Raw genomic sequence first — 8,019 nt, forward strand, 5'->3', positions numbered from 1 at the left:
CTTTGCAGAAAAAAAAAAAAAATATATATATATATATATATATAATCCGAGCAAATTCAATAGGGACCTCGCACGGTCGTGCTCGGGCCCTAATAATAATCCGAGCAAATTCAATAGGGACCTCGCACGGTCGTGCTTGGGCCCTAAATATATATATATATATATATATATATATATAATCCGAGCAAATTCAATAGGGACCTCGCACGGTCGTGCTCGGGCCCTAATAATCTTAGCAAATTCAATAGGGACCTAGCACGGTCGTGCTCGGGCCCTAATAATCTTAGCAAATTCAATAGGGACGTGCTTGGGCCCTAAAAAGTGGTACAGGCAGTAATTCTAGCTAGAGATGTCAAGCAGGAACATGGGGGCAGTCAGCCTGCAGTCACAGATCCAGACCCCACAGCTCCAGAGGAAGAAACACCTTCAGAAAGCGATAGGAGACAGGAGAGGGATGAGAAAGTAAAAAAACTACAGGAGAGGGAAGAAGTCAAGTTAGTAACAACCATTAATGGGATAAGAATGCATACCGATGGAGAGGGAGAGGAGGAGAGAGGAGCTCGTTTGCAAAACAAAACACAATCCAGGATATGACCAAATACAGAAATCACAGAACTCAAACGAGAAAACCAAAAGCCCATAATCATAACAGGCCAAAGCAGGGCTGAAACGAAGGTTACGATATGGTAACCCTAGTTCTATAAGCACAGGCGGAGCCCTCTACTGGACTCTATGGGTACTACCTCCTCCAATCACACGCACGCACTTGCCCACTGAAGTTTTATCGTGCACGTAGCCGACCAATAGGAGATCGCTACCGATACGTGCGTGACGTATAAATAGCAGTGTCCCTACTGCCTCAGCATCCGACCGCCTCTTCAGCAGACGGCATCAGAGCGGCAGGGCTCATCGGTAGATGGCTCCGCGTGTGCTTATAGAACTAGGGTTACCATATCGTAACCTTCCTTCTATCTCACACAGGCTCCGCCCTCTACTGGACTCTATGGTTACAGTGGGTGGAGCCCGATGACTGTCCGCCACCACACCAACCCAGTCGGCCACAGGCCGGCCAAAGCCCAGACCACCACATTACCTACTGACAGAATGGTGGGACACCCCTGAGAAGGTCGCTGGACCGATAGGGGCTTGGCCTGACCATTGACACCTGCGCTGCCCTGACTTCTCACTGAAACGTCAGGCAGTGCCAGTGTATGTTCCCCCTCTACACCCAGTAGTCACCAGATCCTCACTTTTCAGACCCTAGGTCGCACTTGCGAGCAGGATTCCCAGAAGGAGCTCGACCTATCCAAGAGACAGAAACGCACAAACGGGCACAGTAAGGACCAAGATGCCATTGTGCAGATCTCTGCGACACACACCTCGCTGAAAAAGGGTCTTAGACACGCACCGCTAAGGGTGGGTCTGTTCCCGCCCGTGTACAGGTTTGGGAGATTCACTCACAAAGCCAGCTGGTCAGGCTCTTCTTGGACAGGGTCTTACTGACTGCACTATTACTGAAACAGACGAACAGCTGACCAGTGCATCGCATGGGGGCTGTGTGCTCTACATAAGACGTTAGCATAGCATACGTGGACACAACAGATGCACTCTCACCTCCCTGGGGTAGGGGGGTAGAAAGCATCCAGATTTACTGTCCTGGACCAGAACATGCTCCTTATGTTCTTAAGAACAAAGGAGGTGTGTTTTCTCAATCCAGCTGCACTTTGGACACCAAGAACCAGCATGCAGCTGGGGTGAACCGACAGGCACACAGCTCACTCACCTTCTTAGCAGAGGTGAGAGCAAGGCACAGGGCTGTTCGAGAGATATTAGAGCCACCAACACAAGCAGCAAGTCCTACTGAGGCACTGAGAGACACGACACCGGTCGCTGTCTTCTCACACCCTGCAGAAAGCGTATCACGGGGGAGTGGGTGAACCCTTAGCCTCAAGCATAGAAATTCCCTGTTACTGTGTCACCTCGACATGAAATAGGCGTCTTTCAGGTCGATGGCGGTGAACCAGTTACCAGGCTGCACTGGCTCGAGCAGTTTCTTGATCATCAGCATGTGGAAACGCCCTTTTGTCCATTATGCTGGTTCAGGTGGCGGAGATCCAGAATGGCTAAGAAGCCTCTCGTCTTTTTGGGGACCAAAAAGTACATGGAGCAAGACCTCTGTGCATGTCATGAGCAGAGATGCCCTGAGACAGCCTGTTTTAGCAGAAATTGCTGGAGAACTTTCCATAAATGGAAGTTTAGCCCAAGGGGGGCCGACATCGAACGGGCTATAATGTCCCTGAACACACCAGCAGCTAGTCAGCTGAACGCTGCGACGGTTCGGTTGAGCATATGTTGACAATGTGGTTGAGTGTTTAAGGAACACACACACTGTCAGTGAGCTAGCAGTGTTCCCGTGGACACTGTCATGAGCGCTTGGGGAAAGCAGAGTTAGCTCGCATTGCTGCATTGTGTCACCGTCATGGCAGCAGCCCTTCATTCACCTGCCAGGCGATGTAGGCGATCCGTTGCACAGGGTCGAAGATCGAGGGAGTTTGGTGGGAAGGAGAATGCTTTTAGGAATGTACTGTATTTAATCAGTTGAACATTCACAGCATTTTCAGTGTGTACACAAGCAGCACATAAAACACAAATAAATGCATGCTGGACACATAACGGAGGGAGGAGGTCTGGTGGTGTGCATCAGCCTCTGTCCCTCTGTCACCCTTTTTTTTTAAAAAAATAATTAATAAGGCTTAGACTTTTTCCAAGGGCTACAAAAAGGCCGTGGTGTCCTTAAACGCACCATGGGCCATTTTCGAAAAGGCCGACCGGGCCATGAAAGCACCACAGCTGCTGTAACTGTGGTTGACACGTCACCCGGAAGCTCACAGCTTCCACGTGAAGCAGCAGCAGGTTAGACAGCCTCGCCTGCTGCAATAGGGTCTACGAGCCGCTCGTGGAGGAAACAAAACTAACCGAAGCAGCGAGCAATCTCTTTTGTCCCGCTATACCGAGAGAGACCAGAATTTGGCTGTCTCTCTCTGACTATAGCTGACTAGCCTAGCTGCGCTGTGACCACTCGGCGAAAGAGATGTCGGCAGGGCGGCGTGTCTGTTTAAGTAACATGCTTTCACCGCAGGTCAGCTAGCAATGCGCCCGTGCGAGTCCTTGTGGGCGCGCTGGGAATGAGTTACAGTAGACTGCTGCATTGCCCAGTTTCCACGGTAAGAACAGCTCGTTTCTCGGCTGTCACGTCGTGGAAGCGGACCATTATGGCTGCGCGGACTCGGCGGTCAGGCTAGCGAAGTGGATGCCCGGGCCTCACCCACCCTCTCACTCGGTTCTGACCAGGAGAGCGGCGGTGAGCGCAGAAGCGCGTTCGACATGGCTAGCTCAATGGGATGGGGTTGGTGGTGGGGAATTAGCACTTTTAAGAATGTACTGTGTTTCTAATAAACAGTTTAACATTCACAAGCATCACCACAGTGTACACACATGCAGCACATGTTAGAACAGTGGCTTCATGAACACAAGACCGCAGGGCGAACCCTTAGCCTCACCCCAGGAGTTAGCTCTTTGATGAGAAAAGTTAACTTAGCTCTTTGAGGAATGAAATTAACATGTTTTACTCAAAAAACGGTTTCCACATTCTCAAAAGCCTTACCATAGTGTACACAAGCAGCACATGTAAAACAATGGTGTCTTGAACACCAGAGGGGGGATTGTGGCAGCGTCAGCAGGCCTCTCTCCCTCCATAACGGTCACTTGGCCAGTCGCTCCCCTCCTCAGCCGCAGGTTGGCTGGCGGGGGTCTGGAGTCGTCCGGGCAGGACATGGGTCACCTCGCCCGGGTGCACAGATAATTTTCTAGAAGTGGCGACTCCATCTGTGGAGGTGGTGAATTCAGTGTCTGCTGAAGAAAAAAGGATGCTGAGGCAGTAGGGACACTGCTATTTATACATCACGCACGTATCGGAAGCAACGTCCTATTGGTCGGCTACGTGCACGATAAAATTTCAGTGGACATGTGCGTGCGTGTGATTGGAGGAGGTAGTACCATAGAGTCCAGTAGAGGGCGGAGCCAGTGTGAGATAGAACAGGAAACCAAAACCCTAACACAAGTAAGCCTGCATTCTGGGATCCTAGTGTTTTAGTAGCATAATAAGGTACTATAAGAATTTTAAGATATGGTGCCTGACAATGAAGGGTTTTGTCAGTGCAGAGAAGCTATAACAGGAGAAACATGATCTCTTTTCGTGGTTCCTTCAGTACACGTGCCACATAATTCTGGATCAACTGGAGAGTCTTAAGGGACTTACAGTATTCAAGCAGTTTTTCCGCATCATTCTGAGACAGGATATCCCTGATTTTTGCGATATTACATAGGTGAAAAAAGGCGGTTCTAGAAATTTGTTTTATGTGGGACTTAAAAGACATATCCTGATGAAAGATGATGCAGAGATTTCTCATGGTGGTGCTGGTGACCAGGGCGATGCCATACTAGAACCAGAGTAACTATATCTTAATATGATTTGGGGCCGAGTACTTTAACTTCAAGTAACTTCCGTTATGTCTGAGTTTCGTCACAAAATTGCAGGTCATCAAGGTTTTTTACATCCTTATGGAATGCTTGAAGTTTAGCTAACTGATTGGTGTTATCTGGCTTGATCAATAGATCTAAATGTATAACAATGAATATTTATGGAGTGTTTCCTGATAATATTGCCTAAAAGAAGGTAAACAGAATCCAAGCACAGAACCTTGTGGAACTCCAGGACTAACTTTGGCGTGCATGGAGGATTTATCGTTAACCTGTACACATTAAGATCAGTCTGATTATTAGGAAGCTTAGTGCAGTTTCTTTAATGCTGTTGCATGTCTAAAGCTACGTATGATTTTTAGTAAATTTATGAGAACTAATACCCAATTATGAATTTTAATATTCAGAAAATATTAATCCATAAATCTCTCGTTTCGCGGGGCACCACCGGAGTTGTTATTAACCCAGAGTCTCCAGACCTGTGGGTAGCTTTTAATAATTATACAATTATTTACCAGTGATCAGTTAGTTAATAATCACTCAATTATGTTAGATAAATCAGTCAGTCAATGTCATATGGAAGGGGTAAATTCTCTTGGCAGGGACTTAGAAATAGGCAACACACACAATTCCTTGGTTACAGTGAATTTATTAACTAACTAAGGTGATATAAAAATAAAGTTAAATACAACAAAGAAGTAAACCATGGCTAAACAACATGAATGTGGTTTCTATTATGGGAGAATTTGACTCATACGGCAGCTAATGAATGCAATTAGATGATAACTCGGTTAAATTTGTCTAGGCGTTTCAAGGATTACATATGCTGGACTAACCAACTATTGGAAATCACTGACCACAGAATGCCTTGACCTGTTGCACGGGTCCCACGCTACGTGCCCGATTCCTGGCTTTTTGCTAGGGAATTCTCCCGGGTTCTCCGTGTCTGGAATGAAGAAAACCCTCAAGGGTTGGCTGTCCTCGGTCTGGCAATTAGGCTGTTCTTCAGGTGTCCTTTGTTACGGCTGGTGGGCCACGTGGCGGCGTCCGACCTCCGTGGGCTTAACTCGATGCATAAAGCTTAAAAAGAACTTGGTCGTTCTTCAATTAACTAGTGTAACTTAACGGACTGATAACTTTTAACAAACAAAGATAAAGAAAAGAAAAACAAGTAAAGTTGCTGTTAAACGAGGGAAAAATCGATGTCGCGGCACTTTGCGTGTGTAGCTTCAAACCTCAAACCTCAATTGTCAAACGTTTGTACCGTTCTTAGTTTTAAGCACAACAGGAAGAACAATTGTCAGATTATTGGTCATGATAAATACCGAGTGACATTTATACATTAAACGGCATTTCAGACGATGGCATGTAATACTTATTTTGTCCACTTGGGGGAGCTCGGTTTACATGAGGATAGCTCTGATTAATCCTAAAACAATCTTTGCTCAGGAACTGGGAAATTCAGTTAATTAACATTAAATTCAAGCTGGCAAATTAATCGAGTATAGGATGACATTTCTTTATCATCATTTCTAAAGGAGGTGTCAGAAAGTATTGTGAACAAGCATTGGTTACACATAAAATGAAGGAATGTCATTAACCTTTCTGAAAATTAAAACTTATTAACTTATTTAGATTCTTTTCAGCAACAATATCAACAACAGATAGCAACAACATGGTAACATAACTACTCAAACTATGAGGCAGCGCCACTACTAACTTAGCCAGGATTATTATTTAAAGAGAACAACAGTTTATAATGAAACATTGTTTTAGCTCAAGAAGGCAGGAGTTTTGTTCCCCTTTCGCAATCCTGGCTTATCACTCTTGCACATCAGTCTTTGTTTGCATAAAGGAGTTCAGGTCTGAGTCTCTGGGTGTCCTGGAGCTTCTCACCTAGGCATGAAAAGGAGTATCTCTTTGATGTGAGGTGATTAAACAAAGAGGAAGGTCAGTTGCAACGGTTACATGTGTGGGGGGCAGTTTAGGGTTTCCTGCCCTTTCTTTAAGAAGAGTTTTGATAGGCTGCTCAGGGAAACGCTAATCGCTGGTCACTGTTCCTTTTGTCAGTTTAACAGTCAAGCACTGCGTTATCTGGCTGCGGCATCAAAAGGTGGCCAGTTTTACGATCAGGCTGCTCAGAGACAGCACTTAGGGAGGGAAAATTTCAACCCCCCTCCTTTGCGGTCTTTTCAGCTGTCTGTTGTAAGTTGATATCTCAACCCCCTCCTCTCTGGGAGAGAAAAGAGGAATTTGAGTCTCCGAATTATTTAATATAAAATGCACAAATCCACACTGTTGGTACACAACAATGCCAATTAAATGTTCCAGTCTCTGTCATAGGATGTGATGGTCAGTGGTGTCTAATACACCACTAAGATCTAACAAGACAAGTACAGAGACAAGTCCTTTGTCTGATGCAATTAGGAGGTCATTAGTAATTTTCACAAATGCTGTCTCTGTATTATATGATGCAATATAAATCCTGACTGAAAATCCTCACAAAAACTATTGCTATGTAGAAAGTCACACAACTGTTTGGCAACTGTTTTCAAGGATCTTAGAGAGAAAAGGAGGGTTAGATATAGGTCTATAGTTGGCTAAAACTCCTGGATCGAGAGTGGACCTTTTTAAGAAGAGGTTTAATAACAGCTACTTTAAAGGAGTGAGGTACATAACCTGTTAATAAAGCCAGATTTATCATATCTAGTAACGTAGGATAGAATTTCTTTAAGCAGCCTAGTTAGAAACAGGTCTAAGAGACAGGTTGATTAGAGAATGAATGAAGAAATCATTGAAATTTTAAAGTTAGTGAAGATCTATGGGAGATAAGCAATCTAAATATATATCAGGTTTTACAGCTGTTTCTAAAGTTCCTGAGTTTGAAGATAAATCGTTACCAGTTGACGACAGGGTATGATGAATTTTGTTTCTAATAATTAAAATGTTTTCATTAAAGAAGCTCATGAAGTCGTTACTACTGAGGGCTATTGGAATAGATGGCTCAATAGAGCTGTGCATCTGTCAGTCTGGCTACAGTGCTGAAAAGGAACCTGGGGTTGTTCTTATTTTCCTCAATTAATAATGAGTAATATGCCGCTCTAGCATAACAAGAGGCACTTCTCATATGTTTTAAGACTAACCTATATAACCAGATTAAACAAAATTGTTCCAGATTGGTGGAACACCATTTCTTTTCAATTTTCCATGATGTTTGCTTTAATTTGCTAGTTTGGCTGTTATACCATGGAGCTAACCTGCTTTGTTTTATTATTTTCTTTTTTAGAGGGGCACCAGAATCAAGTGTAATTTGCAGTGAGCCTGCAGCACTATCAAGATGATCAGTTTGGGAGGGACTAAAATTAATATCGGAGTTCTCTGTTATATTGAGGCATGGTATTGAATTAAATGCCGATGGAATCACTTCCATAAATTTAGTTACAGCACTATTAGACATCTAGTGTAGGGTTTTTGCCTAAT

Source organism: Micropterus dolomieu, linkage group LG20, assembly GCF_021292245.1.
Source record: "Micropterus dolomieu isolate WLL.071019.BEF.003 ecotype Adirondacks linkage group LG20, ASM2129224v1, whole genome shotgun sequence".
NCBI lineage: Eukaryota > Metazoa > Chordata > Actinopteri > Centrarchiformes > Centrarchidae > Micropterus > Micropterus dolomieu.